Genomic DNA, 27,721 nt, shown 5'->3' on the forward strand with positions numbered 1-27,721 from the left:
ATATTTCAGTTATGGATGGGTACTGGCGGTTGCATTGACCTCACCCCACCTGTAGTTTATGACTTTGTCTAACCTCAGAGATAGGGGTCACTGTGACTGAGAAATCCATGTGTATTTAAACCAATAGGAACATCAGAACAATGTCTTGGGAGCCTTTGGAATTATAGCTATAATTTTTCCGCAGACACTGGCAAACAACACTCACTGGCTGTATGCTTGCAGATCTTCTGCCATGGATTTGATAGTTTGGGAGCTTATTGAGTCCATTAAACATTTCGACACTTTGTTTAAGCCCCAATAAAGGGGAATTCTTTGGACCCAAAACACGCTGAACTCCTGTTGCTCATTTGTGGAATCAATAAAAATTTTGGACTCCTAAGATATTGTTTTGGCACTCTTATTGGTTCTATTACTTAAGTTTATTATTCTGCCTATTTTCCATCAGGGAGATTTTTCTTTCATTTTGTGTCCCAGAGACAGAACAGGAAGTGAGAGGAAATCTATTAAAAGCCAGGGGATATCCCCTCTCAGATAGTTGTCTACAGGGGTGGACTGACAACTCATGGGGCCCCCGGGCAATAGGGGATCATGGAGCCCCTGTGTCCTTGCCCAAACTCAAAAAAGCCTATGAAAAAGGTACCAGGGGCATCTGATGGGGCCCCCTACTGACCCCGGGCCCTTGGGCAGTGCCCGAGTTTCCAAATGGTCAGTCCGCCCCTGTACACAACAAACTACGATGCCCCCAATTTTTCTGCTTTCAACACATTAACTTCAGGGACAACATGTTTACTTTCTGCCTAATATATCCCACCAACTTTCAGATGCCATTGTAACAAAATAATCGATGTTATTCACTTAACCTGTCAGTAGTCATAAAGTTATGGCTGATCGTTGTATATACCAAACCAAGCACTGCGCCCAGCATCTCATTCTCTTCCTCAACAGCAATACTTTTATTTCTACATTATAGGTGTCCTTTAACATATGTGGGTGGCTCTACCAAGCTGGCATCCCGTCACTTGGCACTCCTGCTTATTGCTCTTTTCAGAGTGTTATTGCTCTATGTTTGTAACAATAGGAAGGTATTTCTCATGCTGTAGAAACATGTATCAAAGGTTATGCATCTTTCAGTGGAATACAGCAATGGAATTTGTATACTTTCCAAATCTTGGTGCTTTCAACACTGGAACAAGCTTTAGGCGTACCGCAAGTAAGCACCATTTAGAGGACTCTGGCCAAAGTATACATTGTGTCACGCTGTAACTGGGTTGAGCACTTTAGAAAAATATGTTACAATATATACAACATAATTGACAGAGCGTTATGTAAAGATTAATATCCAATCTTCTTTAAGGCAAAAAGAACAGACAATGCAGGTATTAAATGTGCAGAATTAAAAAGTACAATATTTTTTTGTGCCAAGCACATGTTAAAATGAATAGATCTGGTATGAGCTTTGAGGAGATAGAATGAGACTTATGTATGCCTGGTAGACAAATGAACGCGCACAGATGAAGTGATATGTGCTGCACCAAAGCAGCCAATCAGATCTGTCCTTTGACTATTCCATGATGCAAAGGAGAAATATGATTGGTTGCAATTGGTCCTATATAATGAATCCATTTGACACTTTCATAAATGAGGTCAATTTGCATCTGTCCAAATGTAAAATGGTTATGAACCCTCAGCTTGTAAAACAGCCCACTCAGTTTAAAAAAAAATTGTGTAAAGATATAATAAACATTATAAACACCTTTTTTTCACATTCCCTCTTTTCTTAGCTGTATAAGAGCTGGGGGCAGAGAAACAGCAGTACACTGAACTTCCTAGTGGCAGACTGCGCAGGAGGGGGGATGTCAGCACAAGTCTGACCATTGGAGGAGAGCAGGCTGATTTCCCAGCACAGCTAGAGAACTGACCATGCTTTGCTCTCATGCCTAGGGTGGTCAGTTTTTAATAAGAAAACAGAGAGACTGGCAGGAACACCAGGGATTTCACACAAAGGAAGCAATACAAAGAGAAAAGGATACTATTTCATACAAGTGCATGGTATAGAAGGTACATATCAGGAACATGAAATGTTGGGTTTCTTTAGCCTATGAAGCTGAACTAAGCAGTGTCTGTTTATGCTTGCAATTATTTTCTTCAGCCACCCAGAAGCCCTCAAACCCAAGGCACTCCATATGGAAATTTTCACTATGAGCTGCAAATCCTGAGATCAACCAACCCTTTCCTGTGCAAGACGCTCCGAATATGATGATGGGTTTGGTGACTATTATACAGCCTCTTCTTCATAGCCGGAGGTTTGGCCTATTGAACCTCATTATCATCTGAGCTCTAAATACAGATTTATCATAAATGTGCTGGGGCTTCAAAGTGTATTTATTCTAGAAGGACCATTTAATGAGCTAACTTGTTCTGGTAAGGTTGCACATATGGAACAAGGTTCCCCTTCGGTGGGTACCCAGAAAGCAACCCAAAGCATGTATATACACACCAAGAGCCAGACCAATTGCATAAAAGTTCAAACAAGCTATAATTGTTCATACCATTATCATATCAAACCAATGCATTTCGGGAGCAAAATATTACCTTCATTAATATTAGTAAATGTTTAAAAAAACTCAGGCAAGCAGATGGTTGATAAGTCTTAAGCTTGTGGCTTGACATGGATCCAGATGGGGCAGAAATATGCCAGTAAAACAGCTTCAACAAATCATCATTTTATGGACAATTAAAGCATAATTGGACTTGTCCACTGTTGGTCTGGTGCTTGCGGTGTGTGTAAATGCTTTGAGTTCATTATCATGTGGATCTTGTTAGGATGAGTAAGTCAATAAGCCTGCTAATACATTCTGTGTTTTGAAACTAACTAAAAGAGGAACAGGAATGCATCTCTACGGTGGATACAAGGAAGTGCATATAGATGGCATATCATAGCATAGATTCAACAAGGTCTTGGAAACATTTCCCAGAGATTTTGGTCCATAATGACACAGTACCATCACACAGTTGCTGCAGATTTGTCAGCTGCACATTCATGATGTGAATCTCCCGTTCCACCACATCCCAAAGGCCATTTGAGTATAGTGAACTCATTGTCATGTTCAAGAAACCAGTTTGAGATGATTTGAGCTTTTAACATGGTCCATTATCCTGCTGGAAGTAGCCATCAGAAGATGGGTACACTGTAGTCATAAAGGGATGGACATGTTCAGCAACAATACTCAGGTAGGCTGTGGCATTTAAATAATGCTCATTTGGTACTAAGGGGCCCAAAAGTGTGCCAAGAAAATATCCCCCACACCATTACACTACCAGCCTGAACTACTGATATAAGGCAGGATGGATCCATGCTTTCATTTTGTTTACGCCAAATTATGACCCTACCATCTGAATGTCGCAGCTGAAATCGCAACTCATCAGACCAGGCAACGTTTTTTCAATGTTCTATTGTCCAAATTTCGTCTATGCAAATTGTAGCCTCCATTTCCTGTTCTTATCTGACAGGTGATCTTAGGTGTTCTCTCAAGGTTCGACATGTTGTGCGTTCAGAGATGGCAGTCTGCATACCTTGATTGTAACGAGTGGTTATTTGATTTATTGTTGCCTTTTTATTATCTCGAACTAATCTGCCCATTCTCCTCTGAACTCTGACCAGAGGCGGACTGACAACTCATGGGGCCCCCGGGCAATAGGGGATCATGGGGCCCCTGTATCCTTGCCCAAACTCAAAAAAGCCTATGAAAAAGGTACCAGGGGCATCTCATGGGGTCCCCTTCTGACCCCGGGCCCTCAGGCAGTGCCCGAGTTTCCAAATGGTCAGTCGGCCCCTGCCTCTGACATCAACAAGGCATGTTCGTCCACACAACTGCCACTCACTGCATATTTTCTCTTTTTCTGACAATTCTCTGTAAACCCTAGAGATGGTTGTGTGTGAAAATCCCAGTAGATCAGCAGTTTTCGAAATACTCAGACAGCCCATCTGGCACCAACAACCATGCCATGTTCAAAGTCACTTAAATTCCCATTTCTTCCCCATTCTGATGTTTGGTTTTGAACTTATTAGCAATTTGTGTTACCAAGCAATTGAACAGCTGTCCCTAATAAAGAGGCTGGTGGGTTTATACAACAGGGTAATGTAATCCATACATTTTATTAAAAAGAGCAGTCACTGCTGTCAGTGGAAGGAATAGTGCCCCATCATTGGTGTCAGTGAAATAAATAGTTCCCCATCACTGGTGTCAGTGGAAGGAATAGTGCCTTGTATCAGTAGAAAGAATAGTCCCCCATGGGCCGGATAAAGGTGAGCAAAGGACCACATCCAGCCCTCTGGCCGCAGTTTGGAGATTCCTGTTCTAGACCAGAGAGATGGCTGAGAGCCTTCCAGTCCCCAGTATGCTCTATTTTCAGCCACCAAAACTGCCAGATCGGATCCCAGGCTCCCCGATTGCATGGAAGAGCCTGGAGAGGCACTGGCGGCTTCTGTTGCCTGTAAAAGCAATCCAGTGGCTAAGTAGCTGCTAGGATTGCTTTTAACTGAAAGAGCATCGCTGGCTGAAAAAAAAATTACTGGGGTTATGGCAGACAGCTGCAGCCATAACCCTGGTATAATCACTTAAACACAATCACATACATGTACGTGAATGTGTGTTAAGTGGATAATGGTCATTGTTCTGTCCGCGCTAAATGTTACCCTGTGTGTAACCCGACATGAAGCTAAACCCTCCTATTCTGCAATAATCCAGACTGAATGTAATCTTGAAGCTTTATTAACAAAAAAGGATGGGGTAAAACTACAAGTACATAGATTCAATTTATGAAACATACAGAAGCATAATGAAATAACTAGGCTCAGATGGCAATAAGTCCATGCTCGCCAGCAATGCTGCCTGTAGGGAATGCACATTTAGTTCACAATATGTGCTGCAGGTGATGATAGCTGATTCTTCTCCCTCATATATTAAGATGGAGTCTGAACTTCCAAGATGCACTTGCTGCTTTTTTTAGAATGAAGGATGATGGGAATATTTTTTAAAGTTAATCAGTTTCTGGTTTCTGAAAAAACAGTACATTTATGTCAGAATCCATCTAGTGGCCAACTTTAATATTGCAAGGTGGATAGGCATAATGAATTTCTCCACTGTAGGCATATCAATCATACTAATGCACCATTGGCTGTAGGTCTAATCAGTTTTAGTGTTTCCTGAGACTTGAAAATTGTTATTCCTCTGAAGTAAAACATTTGGGAAAGACTGCAGTAATATGTTTGTATGTACGTAACATATAAAATAAATATATGTCATGCAAGGTTCATTTTAGAGTTGGCCTTCTTAATTAAAAATAACAAAGAAACAATTTAAAAACGGCTGTAAAAAATGCAGCTATATTACACCTTACGTAGTATTAAAGCTTAACTCTTTGCTCCCTCATCTTAGAGTCTGTTTGCAAAATGAAGTAGAAAAATAACAGCTTGGTTGTTAATGGGCAACATTTCCACTTCCTTACAAAAACTTGAGGAGGTCCATCAATTCAGCTGTCAAAATGGCTGCTGTCGGTGTATACATGACAGGTGCACAATTGACCCGGAGAAGCATTGAATGTGTTTAGTCTGGAAAACTAGTCAGGTTCTAAAATGAATTGATGATTTGTATGTCCAGTTTCCAAGGTTCTGCAAGAGTCCAGGCGCACATTCCAGTGATTTGGTGTTTGTATCTTTTTGTTTAAACAAATAGCTCAGAACCTATTAATCTAAGCTTCACCTTCCTAAAATTCCAAAATATTTTTCACTCAATTCGTTCCAATAAATCCATTCCCTTGCCAGCAGATTTTCGTATGTTAGTTACTGTTTCTATCGTGTACATTTATCACCAAATCTGCAACAAACAATTGATATTAACCCATTGTCGCAGCCTGAAAATGTGAATTGTCGCTGCCTTGAAACTAAAAGTCCTATCATGCCTTGCCATTCAAACAGTGCTATATTTCGCTGGGGTACTGTCCCAAATGAGATTTATGGAAACCTCATCTGACTAGATTGGTGGATTTCATGGTACAGCAGCAAACGGAAATTTAATGGATGAAATTTTCCTCCAGTTTTTGCTCTTTAAAGTAACTTCAAAGAGAATTCCAGTTCTAGTAAAGTATTACCAAGCAATCTATTTTGAACATGGGCAGCAGCCAGGACCCTTGGCAGTTCAGTAGGAATTATTGTTTTACACCATTATGTAGGCATGTTATTTATAGCTGGACCAGGGGCGGACTGACCAGTTGGAAACTCGGGCACTGCCCAAGGGCCCGGGGTCAGTAGGGGGCTCCATGAGATGCCCCTGGTACCTTTTTCATAGGCTTTTTTGAGTTTGGGCAAGGACACAGGGGCCCCATGATCCCCTATTGCCTGGGGGCCCCATGAGTTGTCAGTCCGCCCCTCAGCTGGACTCTAGGTAACAAAAAATACCCTTTCAGTGGACTTTGTCTCACTAAGCAAGGACACTGGGCTTGTGGTTAGCATATAGTTGAGGACCTTGAACTTTGAGAACCTTGAAAATCACTTTATTATGCTATACATATATTAAAGTGTATTGGCCCTACAGTATTAGATTTATGTGCATTATAATGCATGAATTATTAAATGTTTTCTTGTGCAATAACATACATTGTGTTAAGGCTGCCCATTTACTTTGAAAGAGCCTCAACACACAAAAATAATACCAGCAATATTTTTAGCAAACACAGGTGCAAAACACAACAGTTTGGTCACATCTATGCATTGTGGTACACTGAAGGCCATGTGTGTTTCTTACATTGTTTATGCATGTTAGGAGTGCCATTAAAGCAGTATTAAAGTCTTGATAAGAAAAAAAAGAAATCTTCCCCTTTCAAGGCATGCTAGCACATTATGAAAAACTTACCTAAAAACGAAGCGCTTCAGCGGCCGTTGTGACTGCTGACAGGGCTTCCATTTTCATCCAGTCTTCCTTTGGGGTTAATCAGATCCAGCCTGTAGGTGCAAGTGAGAAAACGGTGTTTACTACCACTTTCACGGCCTCCGCACTGCCCTATAGCAGAAATACTGCTGCAGGGCGGCAAGGGTGCGCAAAATCTCATATGTATATATGTGATTATGCAGCTCTGGGTAGGGGGCGCGCCCTACCCGTGCCGCCATTTGCATCCTAGGCTGTCAATCACTGGGTGCCAGCCAGTGATTCCCCGCTGGCACCCGGCCATCGCCACGTATCTCTGACGGGGGAGAGACCTCTGTATAAACAACACAGATCTCTCCCCTGTCAGCTCCTGCACACTGCTTTGTATGGCTCTGCATAGCAGAGCCATACAAAGTAGTGTACTTACAGTAGAAAGCACACACAGAGCATACTGTGAAGCAGTACACAGCACACAGTCAACCCTTTGATCGCCCCGCATGTTAACCCCTTCCTGTCCAGTGCCATTAGTACAGTGTCAGTGCTTTTTATTAGCGCTGATCACTGTATTGGTGTCACTGTATTGGTGTCCCCCCCACTGTCATAATGCCCGCCGCAGTCCTGCTATAAGTCATTGATCTCTGCCTGATGCCATGTGTCAGCATTATCAACATGCTAACCTTAGTCTTGCCTATTTGCACTCTATTCTCTATTGTACAAATGCTCTGAGCTTGTTCATTAATACCACACTGATCCCTTGCGTTTGTGCTTTAAGGGTCCATGCACACTGACATAAAAAAATCCAGTGCTCTTGGCAGAAGAAATGCTACTTTTGAGCATTTTTTGTACTAACATTTAGGAGCATTTAGCAATTTATTTCTATCAGATAACTGTTCTCAAAAACACAAAACAAAAACAGAAGGCTTTTTTTTCTGCCTCTAAACACTGAGTTTAAAATATGCTTCTAAACGTCCCAGTGTGCATGGATGCATAGGATAACATTGAGCTGCTAAACTGCTATAGGAGCAGTGTTTTTTTAAACCAGTGTGCATGGAATCTAAATGACTGTATTGAAACATAATAAAATAAATAAAGCTTTTACAAAAAAATACCTTAACCTTATGGATCTGATGATTCTGGGAGGAGTGGATGACTTTACTGTACCTCACCACTGCCTCCCAGAATAGCTATGTGCTCAAAATCCCATGAGAATGTACTTCAGCACATTGAAAGAGTGCATTCTCATGGATCTTTAAGTGCCCATTTTTCCCAGTAGGCAGCTTTGAGAAACTGCAATTTTTTTTTAAAGCTTTATTTATTACTTTTTGCTTTTTTTAAGCAAATTGAATGTTGGCGTAAGTGCACTGCATGTAAAGCAGACCTTGCATTTTAATGGAAAGTCAGCTTTAAAAATTAATTGGAGCATAGTGAGATATTCATTTACTGCATGTCGTAGCACATTGCAAATAATGTGCATTATTTTGCACACAAAGCTCTGAATCTGGCCTTAGTACTGCGGTAATTTACAGAGTATCATTCCAAACAGCCCATGAGCCTGAAGCCTACAATAGTCAATTGGTTATATATGCTAAAGGACCACCTAGATGCTCGTTAAAGTGGACTGATTATTGAAATAAACTCTTCAGCCATTTGTTTTTTGGGCTTTTTTTTATAGTTTTTGAATATGCCCATATTTTTGTAGTCAGGTGCCTGCAAACTCTGTCCCAATCTCCTAGCTTATTAAATAACTTGTAGTATGGATGATAAAACAGGAAGTATGGGAACACCCTAAGGTGAACAAAGACAATCCAAACTCCAAGTTGGGTGAGGGACAGATCCAGGAAGTATATTGGGGAAATCTCAACACTAGGGTCTTTAAAAGATATAACAAGCTCTGCCCTCTAACTGAAATATCAACTCTGCATGGACAAGACCACATGCTGGAGAATGACTCATTAGCTGATTCCAGCTGTATCACAGTATTGTTACATTTAGAGACAATATTATGTACAGTTGCAAGAAAAAGTATGTGAACCCCTTGGGATTACGCTGAGTTTTGCATGAATTGGGCATAAAATGTGCTCTGAACGTCATCTAAGTCACAACAATAGAAGAACACAGTTTGCTGAACATAATACTACACAAACATTAGATGTTGCCATGGTTTAATTGCACATAATATGTAAACATTCACAGTGCAGGGAGGAAAAAGTATGTGAGGCCCTAGCTTAATGACTTCTCCCAGAGCTAATTGGAGCCAGGAGTGAGCCAACCTTGACTCCAATCAGTGTGATGATATTGGATGTGTTGCTGACAGCTGTCCTGCCCTTAAAAAACACACACCTGTTTTGGGTTTACTGGTTTCAAGAAGCACTGTCTGATGTGAACCATGCCTCACAGAAAAGAGCTCTCAGAAGACCTACGATCAAGAATTGTTGACTTGCATGAAGCTGGAAAGGGTTACAAAAGTATCTCCAAAAGCCTTGATGTTCATGTATCCACGGTAAGACAGACTGTCTACAAATGGAGAAAGTTTAGCACTGTTGCTACTCTCCCTAGGCGTGGTCGTCCTGTAAAAATGACTGCAAGAGCACAGGGCAGAATGCAGCATGAGGTAAAAAAGAATCCCAGAGTGTCAGCTAAAGACCTACAGAAATCTCTGGCACATGCTAACATTTTTGATGACACATCTACAATAAGAAAAACATTAAAAAAGAATGGAGTACATGGGAGGACACCACGGAGGAAGCCATTGCTGTCCAAAAAGAATATTGCAGCACGTTTGAAGTTTGCAAAAGAGCACCTGGATGTTCCACAGCACTACTGGCAAAATATACTGTGGACAGATGAAACCAAGATTGAGTTGTTTGGGAAGAACACACAACACTATGTGTGGAGAAAAAAAGGCACAGCACACCAACATCAAAACCTCATCCCCACTGTAAAACATGGCAGAGGGAGCATCATGGTTTGGGGTTGCTTTGCAGCATCAGGGCCTGGACGGATTGTTGTCATTGATGGGAAAATTAATTCCAGAGTTTATCAAGACATTTTGCAGGAAAACGTACGACCATCTGTCAGCCAACTGAAGCTCCGCAGAGGATGGGTGATGCAACAGGACAATGACCCAAAGCATACAAGTAATTCAACAAAACAATGGCTGCAACAGCACAGAATACAGCTTCTGGAGTGGCCCAGTCAGAGTCCTGACCTCAACCCGATTGAAATGCTGTGGCATGACCTTAAGAGAGCGATTCACACCAGACATCCCAAGAATATTGCTACATTGAAACAGTTTTGTGAAGAGGAGTGGTCCAAAATTACTCCAGATCGTTGTGCAGGTCTGATCTGCAACTACAGGAAACGTTTGGTTGAGGTTATTGCTGCCAAAGAAGGGTCAACCAGTTATTAAGTCCAAAGGTTCACATACTTTTTCCTCCCTGCACTGTGAATTTTTACATGTTATGTGCAATTAAACCATGGCAACATCTAATGTTTGTGTAGTATTATGTTCAGCAGACAGTGTTCTTCTATTGTTGTGACTTAGATGACGTTCAGAGCACATTTTATGCCCAATTCATGCAAAACTCCACGTAATCCCAAGGGGTTCACATACTTTTTCTTGCAACTGTAGAACTGCCTCAATCTTGAGTGAATTTAGTCATGCACAGTAAAGTTTTTTTTCCCGTTGTGCCATATGTTGTGATATTCTTTAGGTATACTATATAGCACATCCAACCAACAAAAGGCAGAATAAAAAGGAAGTATCATTTGTGTGCCTAGTACTTGAACTGATACTCATTCCTAAAATATGACAACAGTCTGTATCTTTCCACTTAGTATGAAGAAACCTTCCTCGGAAGTTCCTAGTCAGAAATAAATTTGGAATAAATTAACTTTCTCCAAAAGTCGCACCTATTTTAATGTTGCAACATTTTAGTGACAAAATGATGAACAGCTAGGAATCTGGACACTTTTGGTGCCAATAAGGGGATAAACCAGTTGGAATTGCCAAGATACAGTGAGGAACAGAAGTATTTGAACACGCTGCGATTTTGCAAGTTCTCCCACTTAGAAATCAAGGAGGGGTCTGAAATTCACATTGTAGGTGCATTCCCACTCTGAGAGACAGAATTTTAAAAAAAAATCAGGAAATCACATTGTATAATTTTTAAAGAATTTATTTGTCTTGCACTGCTGAACATAAGTATTTGAACACCTAAGAAACAGCAAGAATTCTGGCTCTCAAAGACCTGTTACTGTGCCATTAAAAAGTCCACCTCTACTCCACTCATTAATCTAACTTAGTAGCACCTGTCTGAGCTCTTTAAAGACACCTGTCCACCCCACAGTCAGTCAGACGCCAACTACTACCATGGGCAAGACCAAAGAGCTGTCAAAAGACACCAGAGAAAAAATTGTGGACCTCCACAAGGCTGGAAAGGGCTACGGGGCAATTGCCAAGCAGCTTGGTGAAAATAGATCAACTGTTGGAGCAATTGTTAGAAAATGGAAGAGGCTAAAGACGACTGTCAGTCTCCCTCGGACTGGGGCTCCATGCAAGATCTCACCTCGTGGGGTATCACTGATGATAAGAAAGGTGAGGAATCAGACCAGAACTACAAGGGAGGAGCTGGTCAATGACATGAAGAAAGCTGGGACCACAGTTTCAAAGGTCACTGTCGGTAGAACACTACGCCGTCATGGTTTCAAATCATGCATTGCACGGAAGGTTCCCCTGCTCAAGTCATCAAGTTTGTCGTCTGAAGTTTGCCAATGACCATCTGGATGATCTAGAGGAGGCATGGGAGAAAGTCGTGGTCAGATGAGACCAAAGTAGAACTTTTTGGTCTAAACTTCACTCGTTGTGTTTGGAGGAAAAAGAAGGATGAGTTGCATCCCAAGAACACCATCCCTACTGTGAAGCATGGGGGTGGTAACATCATGCTTTGGGGGTGCTTTTCTGCGAAGGGGACAGGACGACTGCACTGTATTAAGGAGAGGATGAATGGGGCCATTTATTCTGAGATTTTGAGCAACAATCTCCTTCCCTCAGTCAGAGCATTGAAGATGGGTCGTGGCTGGGTCTTCCAACATGACAACGACCCAAAGCACACGGCCAGGATAACCAAGGAGTGGCTCCGTAAGAAGCATATCAAGGTTCCGGGGTGGCCTAGCCAGTCTCCAGACCTAAATCCAATAGAACATCTTTGGAGGGAGCTGAAACCTGACAGATCTAGAGGAGATCTGTGTGGAGGAGTGGGCCAAAATCCCTGTTGCAGTGTGTGCAAACCTGGTCAAGAACTACAGGAAACGTTTGACATCTGTAATTGCAAGCAAAGGCTTCTGTACCAAATATTAACACTGATTTTCTCAGGTGTTCAAATACTTATGTTCAGCAGTGCAAGACAAATAAATTCTTTAAAAATCATACACTGTGATTTCCTGATTTTTTTTTTAAATTCTGTCTCAAAGAGTGGGAATGCACCTACAATGTGAATTTCAGACCCCTCCATGATTTCTAAGTGGGAGAACATGCAAAATCGCAGGGTGTTCAAATACTTCTGTTCCTCACTATATATTAGTTATGAATATATGGAATGTAAATCTGGGAAAGGCTTTTCATGCTTCTATTGACTCTACATGACCTTTTAACATTGTAAAGCTTCTCAAGAGAGGCTGTAACAGCTCTCCTATAACTGATACCATTGACCGTGTCTTTATTTTGGTGTAATAGTTCCAGTTCTTTTTGTCAGCCACTTATTGCCTACATGAATTCCAATAGCAGCTCCATATCATTGTTTAGGGACAGCATCCTGATGGTAAAAATGGTGAAATTTACAGTAGCTGCTCTTTAGTGCAAAGATTTAGAAGTTTAAAACAGGTCTTTAAGGCCTGGAAAACCTAATATTCAAAATCAGTACTTCCTGATAGTGTAGAGCAGACCTTCTCAACCTAGTCAACATAAAGGAACCTTGAAATAATTTGTGAAGCTCAGGGAACCCTTCCTGATGATTTTTATAGCTCATGGGAAATTAGGCTGAAGTTAATGGTATATTAATAAAGCAATAGAGAATGCCGTCTACCTAACATATTTGACACCCAGTGCAGGTCAGTTTTTAACACACCCCTGCACTATACAACAACTTTACTTTCAATTATAAATCTCAAAAAATGAAAAAAAAGTCAAAATGGCTACAAGAGAAACTCAGAGAGTGAGAATTAAATGCCCCTTTATATTCGAGTTTAGTTGAGAAATACTTCTTCATGTTGGTGGTCAGTGGAAGTCAGAAGGAAAAGTACTCCACATTGATGGTCAGTATAAAGATGTTCTCTTACACTGGAAATAAGGGGAATAGTTTTTCTGTTCATTGAGTAGGATAGTTGCTCCCTAATACTGATGTTCAGTAGGATAGGTGCTACTTTACATTGGTGATCAGTGGAAAAGTACCCATCTTACATTGGAAGTCAGTGGAAAAGTGCTCATATACATTGATGATCAATATAAAGATACAGTATTCTTACTTTGGAAAGCAAGAGGAATAGTCTTCCTTCTCATGGGTGAGCGGTAGAAAATGTGCCCCTTTACATTGGGGGTCAGTATGTAAGAGGGGCTTTGTGGTTGGTCGATTATTGTGCCAAGTACAAGGCTTCAGCCCTGCTAGAACACAATCCCAACTGCTGAGGCCGACCATACTGTCATCTTGTGCCCTGCTCCTTGCCATAGGCCTCCTAATAACATTCCCTACCATAAACCTTTATATCCAAAATAAGAAATACCCAGATAGCTTCACTGCACTTTACTGGTGTTGTTCAGGGAATGGCAAGGCAGTCACATCACTAGAACATACATTACGGAGTCAGTGGACTATCCACAATAGTTACAAGTAAAAGCACATGGAGTATCTCACAATCATCTCCCTCTAGTTTCTTCTCTGCCCAGGGTCATAAATACTCACAGAACTGTGTTCTCTGTAGACACCTACAAGCTGGATACACCTATCCCACGAACCCACCAGGGAAGCAGCCTCATCCAGGGATCCCCAGCTTGGCCTAAAATGCCTTTTACAATGTTCCCTAGCCCCCCACTCCTTAGGGACAATATATCTACATGCAGGTCAACTTCCCACAGCCTCCTGCTCTGTCTAGGACCCATGTGTGTCGGTTAAATTCTCACAGATGTAGGGTGTATGGCTCCCATGCCCCTGAATGTTCTGCTGCCCGCTAGAGACCATACCAGTAGAGATACAAGCCTGAGACTCGGAGGGAGGACACTGGGGGCAGTGATTCACTGCCTACATCACAGCACCTGCACCTCTGCCACAATGAGACTGGAGCACCAGAGAGACTGAGACAGGAACACTGGAGATACTGAGGGTGCCCCCCTTCTACAGTGGGAGGTTACCACAGGTGAGAGGATAGCTGATGCTGCTGGCAGGGACTGAGCCACTCAGAACAGGGCACCAAGTGTACCCAATCCATACTGCATCCTATACCACACTTATTCCAAACACAGACAGAACCAATACTAACCCTATGCAGACTATACCAAGCCTTTATCTGAACCACATGTACTCTTCACTTGTGATGAGACTATACTATACCTATACTGCATCTATACTGCATCTATACTGCATGCAGGTTAACAGACTGTCATAAGTGCATCAGTGCTCTTAAAGGGCCCCAACAATAGCCAGCAGAAGAACATTCAAAGGACTACCCATCCCGTAGTTCCAGCACTCAATAGATTAAACTTTACCACTGTTCACTGCTGCATTTGAGATGGCCTTGTTACTGTTTATGCTGATCTGGGAGCCAAAAGTCATCTTATACCTAGTCCTTACAGTTAATCACTTTTTCCTATGGAGGTTGCACTACATGTAAGCAGAGAGGAACCAGGTCTTCACTACTGCCAGGCAAGGTTGTTTGACAGAGCTGTGTAAACATCTGGACAAGCTGTTTGCTTGGAGTTCAGCTTTAAATATTTGCTTGCAGTTTCACCTTAAGCAACAACAAAGCAATTGTAACCCACTGATTTTATTTGATACCTGGAAATGAGCTTTAAGACCTAGAAATTAAACATCAAACAAAAGAGGAGATATTGTATAACCACTGCTGCCAGACTTTTTTTTTTCTTCAGACTAACCCTGTATTTGGGACAGCCTGTTTTACAGAAGCATATGAGTAAGAATCTCATAATTATTTCAACATCAAATACAATACCCTCATCTGCAGACATATATAACATATCCATGTACTAATCTCCCATTTTCTGGTCGATGCTCGCGTTTATAAATCATAAAGAAATCTTCCGTATGTGATCTATTTTTCGCACAGCAAAGATGGAAGAAATCTGTTTTGGGCTTAAGGGAACAATACGTCTGAAAAGAAATTTATTTTTGTCTGTCACCAGTTTTATTAATTATTTTCTTTCCTGTGGCTATCCTTTACAGTTTTGCAATATGAGTATACTAGTACAGGTCAAAGTGTATGCTGTGTTCATTATATTTCCGTTATAGATTTATTCGCTAGCTTTATTTGCTGTTTGCGGGTCTGCCAGTAGTAGTAATTATTTCTACACTAATGTAAACATGGTTCACATTCTTTATTCTTCTGAGGCCAACTCGATTGAAAGCCAACGGGAAATTAAATGTAATTTTTTTGCCCTTTTTTTCTTCAGTATAGAAGATCCAAATTTCTCAGTGTATCCTGAAAAGATAAACAGTTCTCAAATTGTTTGCACGATTATCAGCAGTTCTTGAGCCAGACTGTATAGAGAGTCCTGTACTTCTAGAGATGATACAGCGACTTATGGAGACTACAAATCAACTATAAAGTCTGGATGGTCCACTACATTCTTTCTCAAAACTGTAACCCCAAATGAAGATATAACACTGACTGTATAATAAAAATTTAGGGAAACCTACGTTCTTTCTCAAAACTGTAACCCCAAATGAAGATTGATGAAATGGTTTGCACGATTATCAGCAGTTCTTGAGCCAGACTGTATAGAGAGTCCTGTGCTTCTGGAGATGATACAGCGACTTATGGAGACTACAGATCAACTATAAAGTCTGGATGGTCCACTACATTCTTTCTCAAAACTATAACCCCAAATGAAGATATAACACTGACTTTATAATAAAAATTTAGGGAAACCTACGTTCTTTCTCAAAACTGTAACCCCAAATGAAGATATAACACTGACTTTATAATAAAAATTTAGGGAAACCCAAGTGTATTGGAAAATTGTAAGCATTTACAAAGAGCCCTGCTGCAAACCATGGTACCCAGTAACTGAAGACACCCTAAGTTGATACCTCTCTGATACCTATCATACAGGACTTTGCCTTGGCCCATATGCACCCAGCTCTAAAGTGTCCATACTATATACCTGGCCTTCCTGGGCCCCATCTTGTAGCTGAGCCTCACGTGCACTTAGGAGGATAAGAGACAGTGTGCCAAATCTGGGCCATCACAGCCTCCCTTCCCTATTCTCTGCCTGCAGTATCAGAACTCCATCGCACAGCCAGAGATCATTCCCACTTGCAGCCTTGAAAGGGAGCCAAATCCACCTTGTGAGGTGCCTCAATCCACTCATAAGATTTCCCTCAAGCTGAAGCTGAAGCAAACCTCAAGCTGAAGCAAAACACAAGGCAAGACTCCTAGCTATTGCTGCCCCTGCCCCCTTAAATTCAGAACTCTGTTCACTTCAGGCCACTCTGGTGGCTGCATCAATTATGCACCAGCCTCTGCCCACTTCTTGCTCTGACACCTCCCTAAGTCAGTATTTTCTCCTCCTGCCCCCACTATTGCACAGCCTGTAGATCAAACAGGGGCTAAGATGGCAGCATTCTTGGCTGTAAAGGATAGGAGGGTTTAGCTCCACTTTAACCTGTTCCCGCCCAGCCAATAGCAGAATGACGGCCAAGCGGGACTCTCGTCGATCTGTGTGGGCGTCATATGACATCCTTCCCAGATCGAGCCTCACGTGTGCCCGCAGGGCAGATCTGTACCAGATATGTACCTCGGACACAGCCAATGACAGATCTGTTACTGTCCCATTGCCAGTACTATGTGACCTGCTGTGACCAATCACAGCAGGTCACATGACAATTGTAAACTATGGGTGGCTTCCTTTCGTGCCATCCATTGTACACAATTGTGTCACTAGCTGTGATTTGTCACAGTGATCACATGCACAGACTGGTCCAATCACAGCCCATTAGTATCATGTGATTACCCATGGCCAATCACAGTTAATCACAACAAAAAACCCTGAATTAATTAATTTCATTCAGCTAAATGCTTGCTTATAGCAAAGAAATCCTTTCCTATAAGCAATCATAATGTGTAAAAAAAAAAAAAAAAATACTGATCACTTCCCCAAAATAGTACAATGTTACAATGGTAACATTATACTACTCTGGTCATAGTGTAATATGAAAAAACAAATCTTAAATTTTTTTTTATAAAAAATACAAAAATAAAAACAATTGAAAAAAATTATATCAATTATAATTGTTTTTTTTGTAGTGTCACTAGTCAGTGTCCCTGATCACCGCCACTCCTGTTATATGATGACTGCACTGGTGACAGTGTGTCAAAAAATGATGACAAAAAATTACAACGTAAAATAACTCACCATGCCTCCTATTAAAAATCTTGGACTGTCTACTTTTCAAAACGAGGCCATTTGGGGGATATCTCTAATGTTCTGACATTTTTGGGCCTGAAGAAATTAGACCGGCCGTCAGCATTTATTTATTTATGGTACTTTTATAGCATAGTCAATTTACGCAGCGGTTTACACATATATTGTACATTCACATCAATCCCTAACCTTCAAGGGGCATTCAATCTAAGGTGCACTTCAGGACTGATCAATTTTCAGATATAAATACAATAGTTTGTGAACTCTATAACTTTCCTACAGACTAAATAATAAATACTGATTTGGGTTATTTTCACCAAAGAAATGTAGCAGAATACACGTTGGCCTAAATTTATGAAGAACAATTATTTATTTGCAAAAGTTTATAACAGAAATAAATAAAAAACCCAGTGGTGATTAAATACTATCAAAACAAATCCCTAGTTGTGTGAACAAAATGATAAAAAGTTAGTTTGGGTACAGCGTTGCATGGGCAGGAAGGGGATAAAAGTGCTCGGTATTGAAGTGGTTAGGAAGGAAAATTCCCTCTTAGACATCTGTCATACTGGAAGATTTCCCCTAAATTTCTGTTTCAGTAACAACTGTCATATTTTGGATTTCTCATCAGTTTGTGACCATCTGACAATGATCTGCAGGACAAACAGAGAGGGGTCTTGCTGCCTGTGGAAAGGGTCCCTAGAAGCTCCAAAACATCACAATGTCTGATAAATGTCCGACTAAATAAATGTCTCACTGTATGTTTTTCTAAAATCAGTGTGCTGGTGGTAATAATATTTCTTGGCCTACTGGAAGATTTCCCCTCACCTCCTGTTTAAGTAACACTCCTAGAACTTTGGATTTTATCATCATTTTGTGACCCGTGACAATGACCTATAGCAGTGGGCTCCAAACTGCGTATGTTTGCTTGCCTCTATCCGGCCCTTGGAGCACTATTCCTCCCTTTGGCACCAACAGTGGGGCATAATTCCTGTCAATGTCACTGACACCAACAGCACGGCACTGTTCCCCCCCCCCCATTGACACTAATGATGGGGAACTATTCCTATGACGCCAAAAATTGGGCATTATTCCAATGACACAAACAATGGGGCACTATACCTCCTCCTAGTATCAATGATGGGCATTTTTTACTCATATTGACACCAGGGCATTTTCAAATCCCACTGGCCTCCTGAAAGTCTGAAGGACAGTAAACTGGCCCTTTGTTTAGAAAGTTTTCAGATCCCTGATCTCCAGAACAGAACGAGCTGGAGAATCTCTTCATCAGGGACATAGACAGTAATAAAAACCTAACAGTAGGTTTAACACTTTCTCACTTTATCCAAAAGTAAAAAAAAAGAATTGAGGCTTTGGATTTAAAAATGTGCCTGTAAAGCAAAAAGTATATACTTACCTATCCAACCACCAATGCTGCCAAAAGCTTATCTTTTGAGGAGGAATCTCCAGGTGAAGTTTCTTCAGAAACGACATGTCAAGGAGTATGAATGCCCCATATCCCCTGCAGTGTGTCCTTCTGTGGCTCTGGAGACAGTTGGAAAAATCAGTACGCAATATGGAGGAAACAGGTGATTGACATTCCTGAAAATACTGTTTTCACCTATTTTAAATCTTTTTTTGCATCTAAAGTGCTGATGATCTCCTTCAGCCTCTTACAGACACTTCAAAGCAAATTTTACCCACTCTAGTGTTGGCTGCACATCATTGTTCTGTACCAGCTTCATAATAGCAACAGACCATTCATGTACAGTGTGTGTCAGCATAGGTGATTGTAGTCCCAACCAGGGATGCATGTGACAGTGCGACAATGCAATAGCACAGCTGGAATACAGTTGTCTCCCTAGAAGAAATTACCTGGACAAGGAATTGCGTAGCAGAATCATCAGAAAAATTTAAAACATACAACTTTTGAAAATAAATTGACACTTGAGTGCGTGTGTGCTCCCAGTCTGTACTACCACTCTATGCTGCTTTCCAAATTCAAGAGGATCACAGAGCAAAGCCACACCTCCCCTCCTCCCAGCAGAAGTGATTGACAGCAGCTCTTTGTTCTTCTCCTATTGCCTGTGTGTGCATTGCTCAGAATGTTGCATGTGCAGTTGCAGTACAGTGCAGGAGCGTGCACGTAGGGGGTCTCCTACAGGACTCCATAGGTTGAACGGGGAATGTGCAAGTTCCGCCAAGGAACACTTTCAAGTAAGGGCAAAGTAAGGGCAAAAGTAGATTTAGTTACATAGTGGGTTTGGCTTAAAAAAGACAAAAGTCCGTCCAGTTCAACCATTAGAACAAAAAGTTATAATCCTATACCCACAGTTGATCCAGAAGAAGGCAAAAAAAAACAGCAAAGCATGATCCAATTTGCTCCTGCAGTGAAAACAAATCCTTCCTGATCCCTCAAGAGGCAATCGGATATTCCCTGGATCAAGTTTATCTATAAATGTTAGTATCCAGTTATATTCTGAGTATCTAAGACAGAATCCAGGCCTTTTTTAAAGCAATCCATTGAGCTGGCCAGAACCAAATCTTGAGGGAGTCTATTCCACATTTTCACAGCTCTCACTGTAAAGAAACCTTTCCGTGTTTGGAGATTAAATTTCTTTTCCTCCAGACGTAAAGAGTTCCCCTTGTCCTCTGTGATGACCTCAGGGTGAATAGCTCTACACCGAGTTCACTATATGAACCACTGATATATTTATACATGTTGATCATAACCCCCCTTAATCTCCTCTTCTCAAGAGAATAAATTCAGTTCCTCTAATCTTTCCTCGTAGCTGAGCTCCTCCATGCCTCTTATCAGTTTGGTTGCCCTTCTCTGTACTTTCTCCAGTTCCCCAATGTTCTTTTTGTGAGTTGGTGCCCAAAACTGAACTGCATATTCCAAATGAGGCTTTACTATTGATTTGTATCGGGGTAATATGATATCTCTCTCTCTCTCTCTCTGGAGTCTATACCTCTTTTAATACAAGAGAGGATTTTGCTCGCTTTAGAAACCACAGCTTGGCATTGCATGCCATTATTAAGCTTGTGATCTACCTGATATAAAAAAAAAAAACACATCAAATACATAGTAAATACAAGCTACATTATTATTATTATACAGTTTATAAAAAGAAATAGACTTTAACATGGTATTAAACCCAAAATCAAACATTTATTATGTTGCAGCTTACCAGTTCTTAGGTGTGATGCCTGCATCTAATTTAATTTTTAGGCTTTCTTTCTTCTCTTTTCATGGTGGTGATCCAGCCAATATATCTGTTGTTTTTCAAAAGAAGAAGCTCTCCAGCAGAATGTATCAGTTTACAGAAATGAGACAAACCATTTAACTCTAGGAGGGGTGCTTATAATGATGTGCTTTTATTTATTTACACATGTAAAACATTTATCCCAAAAGGAAAAAAATATTTGTTGTAATTGCTTATAAAGTATTAGCTGGAGTGTGGCTTCAATTTGTTTGTTTGTGTATTTGAATCAGCTAGTACCAGGGGCGGACTGACTATTTGTAAACTCGGGCACTGCCCGAGGGCCCGGGGTCAGTAGGGGGCCCCATGCGATGCTCCTGGTACCTTTTTCATAGGCTTTTTTGAGTTTGGGCAAGGACACAGGGGCCCCATGATCCCCTATTGCCCGGGGGCCCCATGAGTTGTCAGTCCGCCCCTGGCTAGTACATAATACTCTCTAACACTCAACTCCTCCAGATTAACAGTGCTGTCCAAAGATGCCCCTGTGCTCCTATATCCAAATTATGGGCACTCTCATACATATCACCAGGTGAAAACAGGAAAAAAAAAAACTAAGGCAGTCACCGCATCTAATGATTGGTAAGCTGCAATATATTACATCTTTGGTTTTGGGTTTAATACAGTTGTAATGCCACTTTAACTAAAAGTATAGTTACCCTTTAATAACATACATCTTAAAACACAAAGTTTATTTATTAAGGCAATGCAAAACACTGTGACCCATACCAAGTGATAACAATGTTTATTTCACTGATCTGTGAACTGAAATCTGATTTTAGATCTTTCATATTGGGCCTATGTCACTATTATATTAAAATATACGTAAACATCGTCCTAAACATGATAAATTGTATGTTCAGCCATAATCTTTTTTCCTTAGTTTTGGAAATAGTTGTGTAGCGCTACCCCCTCAGGAGCCGCTGAGTATTTTCCAGTTCCCTGTTCACTTCTGAGGCCTGGTTGAGTCACAACCCCTGCTGACACCACTGTAATACTCTAGCCAGATGTCACCCTGGTTTTAAAAAAAAAGGGATAAACACACCACTTTTGATGAACAATTATTCAGTTTATTTTGAGATCAGATTAACGATAGTATAAGCATTAAAAATCAATGTCTGATGTAGACAAGAGAGAACCACATACAGTATAAGAAGTAGGCAATGTAACACAGAACAGTGCCACTTGAAGTAGACCCAGTCGTCCTGCAGGACATTTAAATGTTAGCTCTTACATTGAGAGGATTTGTGAGGAAGTGAGCAAGAAAGAAAAGAGCAAGAAAAGCTAGGCTAGGCTAGAGTCAGGGTTTAGTTGACTAATTACCTTGATAAGACGTCTTAGAACTAGAACCACAAAATACAGGAAGGACTCTTCTGTCAGTTCAAGGGGGCCTTTATGTTGGTGCAAAGCAGAGGTGTAGTCTCTTTGGGTGAGAAAGGGCATTTCCCCAGAGATGGTGAAATAGCAAGCGGAGTCCCCCTTTAATAGATGGTGACATCATTGGGAAGTCACTTTAAGGACATCACATGATTATATGGGTTGCTTAAGCTGGAAAGGGGTGGGAGCAGGATTCAGAAGAAATGTGCCCCTTTAAGTGCAGAAATGGGCTGGTGAAACTTGTTCCCTCCCTCTCTCTCCCTCCCCCTCTCTCCCTCTCTCCCTCCCTCCCCTTCTCTCCCTCTCTCTCTCCCCCCTCTCTCCCCCCCTCTCTCCCTCCCCCTCTCTCTCTCCCTCTCTCTCCCTCCCCCTCTCTCCCTCTCTCTCTCCCTCTCTATCCCTACCTTCCTCCCTCTTTTTCCCTTTCTCTCTCTCTCCCTTTACCTTCCTCGCTCTCTCTCTCTCTCTCTCCCTCACTCTCTCCCCCTTTTTGTTTTCTCTCTCTCTTTCTCCCTTTCTTTTTCCCTCTCGTTCTCACTTTCTCCCTCTCTCTCTTTCTCCCTCCCTCTCTCTCTCTCTCTCTTTTTTTCCTCTCTCCCTTTCTCTTTTTTTTCTCTCTTTTCTCATCACGATCTGTCTGCCTGCAGGATCGGCTATCTTGCCTCTCAGTGTACCCAGCGATCTAGAATCTCCTTCTCAGCTCTCCGGCCTGATCCGATCCGGCCTGTGTCCTTCTGGATCCGCACTACCTTCTCTCACATGTCCTGACTCTATCCCCGTCTCTTCCTTTCTTTCCCCCCTGAACGTTTCTGTCCTTTTTAAAGGTTTCTGCCCTTTTGCTCACTCTTCTGGGACCTGTAGTTCGGTTCCAGCTTGCAATATACAAGTCCCAACATTCTTAGCATTGCTATACTAGATCCTATAATAGCTAAACAGCAGAACACTTCCATCTTGTGGCCATTTAGCATTCTGCAACTAGTAACAATGCAGTGTGTTACAGTTGGAAAAGTCTGGAACCCTTGTCAGCTTTTTATTGCATTCCAAGGCTCTGTTAGAGAGAATTATCCTCACTTCCTATTCTTGCTTAAAATGTTTTAACCTACAGGAAGTGAGGAACTTTCCAACAGCAACACACACAGGAATAAAAATGATTTTATTAGTAGAGTAAGGGGAAACTTCAGATCCTGTCTGCAAAAAATAAATAAATAAATGTACCCCGAAGTAGATCCAACATCAATCAAAATGAATGTCTATCTGTACGAAAATTCATCACCCACCGAACACAGCGTGTCCTGTGGAGAGACACTCACCAAATGACAAGTAAATATGGGGGCGGGGTCACCCAATGACATCACCGGGTTACTCTGCCTCTATGTTTACCTGTTATTTACTGAATGTCTCAGTTGTTTTGTATTTTAATGCGTTCATTGTGATTGACCTTGGATCTACTTCGGGGAACATTTATTTTTGTTTTGTTTTTATAACCACTTACCCTCCAGGGGATTTACCCCCCCCTTCCTGACCAGGCCATTGTTTTGCGTTACAGCGCTGCGTTACTTCAACTGACAATTGCGCGGGCATGCAAAGCTGCACCCAAATTAAATTTATGTCATTTTTTTCCTACACATAGAGCTTTCTTTTGGTGGTATTTGATTGCCTGTGCGTTTTAAATTTTTTTCGCTATAAACAAAAAAAGACCATCAATTTTGAAAAAAAAAACATCCATTAAAAAAAAATAAAAAATAAAATTTTGTCATAAATTTCGACCAAAATGTATTCTGCAACATGTCTTTGCTAAAAAAAAATTCCAATACGTGTAAATGAATTGGTTTACATGAAAGTTATAGCTTCTACATAGTACATATACTGGAATTTCTTTTATATATATATATATATATATATATACTAGTAATGGCGGCGATCAGCGACTTATAGCAGACTTCGGGACTGCGGAGGTCATTACGACACTGGGGGGGGACTGACTGTCACTGACTCCCACGATTACACTAACACAGTGATTAGTGCTAATAAAAAGCCCTGGGCAAGAAGGGGTTAACATCTGGGTTGATCAAAGAGTGAACAGTGTGTGTTTCACATTATGTGCTGTGCTTTACTGTGCAAGCACGCTGCTTTGTATTGCTCTGCTATGCAGACCAATACAAAGCAGTGTGCTGGAGCTGAAAGGGGAGAGGTCTGTGTTGTTTACATACAGACCTCTCCTTCTCGGCGATTGACGACTGGCGGTGGGGAATCTTCGGCCGTGACATGGTGATTGACATCTGCAGCCACCAATGACAGCGTGAGTAAGGTGTGCGCACCCTCTACCCAGAAGTACAAAATCACGTATATACAGTATATGTAAATTTGCACAGCCCTGTAGCAATATTTCTGCTATAGGGCAGAGGGGAAACGGTTTATAAAGGACTTATCAAAAACTGTCTCTGGGTTTTTATTTATTTTTTACTTGTTTTGATGAATGAGTAGGGTTACGATGTACCCCATACTTATTCACATGGAGGGCCCGAATCTGGGGAATGCAGATTCCAGTAAGTCACCCCCCACACCCCCACAACCACCACCCAGAGCTGTGGGGAAGAGGCCCTTGTCCTAATCAAAATGATCCTCCCTCCCCCAAAGCACCCCCCTATTATGTTGAGGGCATGAAATCTGGTATGGTTGGGGGGGAGAGCTTGCTCTACCCCACCCCTTTCCTGGCCTTCCGGGCTGCATGCTGGGATAAGGATCTGGATTGGGGGGGGGAGCAAGCCCAATTTTTTACATTTTGGCATGGGGTTCCTCTTAAAATCCATAACAGACTTAAAGCGGAGTTCCACCCAAAAGGGAAAGTTCCGCTTTAAAGATTGGTCCCCTGCTCCCCATTAAGGATTGGCACCTTTGGAGGGCAGGGGGGGAGCGGGTACCTGAAATTGACAGGTACTCGCTCCCATTTCCGCTGCAATCGCCTAGGAAATCGGAAGCAGAAGTTTTCCTCCCTCCCCTTAGTCTTCTGGGACACTTGACAGGTCCCAGAAGACTACGGGGCCATTGAGGAAGCGCAGCGCTACTTGCGCATGCACAGTGGGCACCCGGCTGTGAACCCGCAAGCTGTCATATCCGGGTGCCCACACTGAAGATTCCGGCACCTGGAACACCAGACGGCTGGTGAAATGAGCTGCGGGGAGAACACCGCGGGATTGTGAGACAACTAAGTGGCTGTTTTTTAAAAGTCAGCAGCTACAGTTTTTGTACCTGCTGACTTTTATTTTTTCACAGTGCAACTGGAACTCCGCTTTAAGGGTCCCACTCTGCATCTGCTGGCAGGACACAGGATTTTCTACACAGGCTGTGGCTGTTTTGGAAATAAAAATGAATTGTAAGACACTGAACACCTTTTGTTTTGATGCACCTGGAATGTATTTCGCTGATTTAAACTGAAGTTTCAGTTGCACTTTAAAGCCCCTACACCCAGATTGTCCTGAAATGAGATCCAGTGTTCATGCTTATACTACAGTATGGAAAGAAACAACAGATCACTGCAAAGTTGAACTTGGAGAAAGGAATGTTTGTGTAAAACTGTGCAGCCGCCGGTATCAGGCTCCTCAGTAACTGCAGCAAGGAGATACTGTAGCCGCGGTGAGCCAAGAAACTCTAGCACTGAAACACCTATTACAATATGACTTGTACATTATAAAGCTGAGCGAAAACGCAGCAAGCCAATATGTCCAAGACGGACAGGAATGTTTTCACATCATCAAAATATCTCTGTGGCGTATGAAAAAAAGATTAGAAACATTTTTCCTCTGAATGATAATAAATGTACGGAATACTTACTCAGCTATAAGAATGAAACATGACACTCTGGGGAGATGGCCAACCAAAAAAACAGTCATTTAACATAATAAATGAATTGCAAGGGAGATCATTTTTTAAATGTTTCACATGTTCCAAGCTTAAATAGAGCAAAGATTGTTGTCAGAACTTTTCACACTACCCGTCTTTGTAAAATTTACATAGATAGGTGCAGACAAAGAAATTCATTTGCTAATTTTCTTACCAAAAAAAAAAACCTAAAAAACAATAAGTAAAATCAGCTGGGCATAGTGGTTGATGTAGTCAAAACAAGACCCTTGCAAGAACAATTTTGGGGTTCCCCATTTATTTACATGTTTATGTACAATCACTTTATGGTCAGTGGAGAACCATATGATATCACCAAAATGTACCTTGAAGTGTTCTTAAACCCATAACAGTAAAATCAGTCTGTATATGCAGTAAAGCATGCTTGTTATACTCACTGTGGAACCTAAGGGGTTAATAATCTGCATTGTGTAAAAACCATGCTTGATCCTGTCTTATCCGATCCTCCCCTTCTTCTACAGTCCCCAATCCATCATCTGATAGAACAGAGTCAAATTGGGCAAGCTGCACATGCTCAATTTGGTGTGTATTGCTAGAGTTTTTTTTTTTTCTTGGGAGAGTGCATGTGATCAGTACAGGTCTAATCAGCACTGTCCAGAGAGAGGGTCAGAGGTCCTGCAGCCTCATAGGACAATCAGGGGAGAATGAAAAGTCATCCTGCAAGCCTTAACCAGTGCTCTGCTGGACACTGATAGAAGTCACAGGACTGCTATATACTGCTAATGAGAAAAAGTATTCAGCAGGTTATATTTACTAACATAATTGCATTTCCATGTTCTACATACTGTGGGAGACCAGATATGGTGAATGCAGGGTCCTGGGTTTAGTAACACTTTAAGGAATACGGTGGATGTCTTTGCTCACCAATCTTTCTAAAAATACTAGATCCCTTTTTGCTGGTAAGTGGTCTAGAAAGTGTTGAAGACACAGACTTCCAGTCAGCTCACATATTCATAGGGAGATCAGCAATAACTTCTCCTCTATATATATTAATACAGGTTTTCTTTAATCAAATTTCAAAAGACTGCAATACGTATATATACTGTATGTCGGTACTTCAAGTGATTATACCAGAATGCTGCCTGCAGCTACAGGCATCATCGCAGTATTGTTTTTTCTGCAACCTTCCAGCTTTTTTGTAAAAGCCATCCTAGCAGCTAATTAGCCTCTGGATTGCTTTTACAGGTGGCAGAAGGAGTCTACTAGACTCCAGAGATCTCCATAGAGAGTACCTGTCACTGCCTATTGCTGTCACAAGGGATGTTTACAGTCCTTGTGACAGCATTAAAATTGATTAAAAAAAATGTAAAGAAACAGTGTAAAAATAAAATAAATAAATAAATAATAAAATCATTTTAAAAATGTTAAAGCTCCCATGTCCCCTGTGCTCGAGCACAAAGGCCAACACACGCAGTGCTCCCACACACGTATGTAAATGGCGATCACACCACACATGTGAGATATTGCCACAAATGTAAGAGTGAGAGCAATAATTCAGAAAACAGACCTCCTGTGTAACTCTCCACTGTAAACCTATAAAGGCTTTTAAAGCATAGCCAATGGAGATCTGTAAATACCATAGTTTGGCACCATTC

The sequence above is a fragment of the Staurois parvus genome, unplaced genomic scaffold (assembly GCF_062004578.1).
Source record: "Staurois parvus isolate SC_StPar_1 unplaced genomic scaffold, SC_StPar_1.0 ptg000282l, whole genome shotgun sequence".
Classification (NCBI taxonomy): Eukaryota; Metazoa; Chordata; class Amphibia; order Anura; family Ranidae; genus Staurois; species Staurois parvus.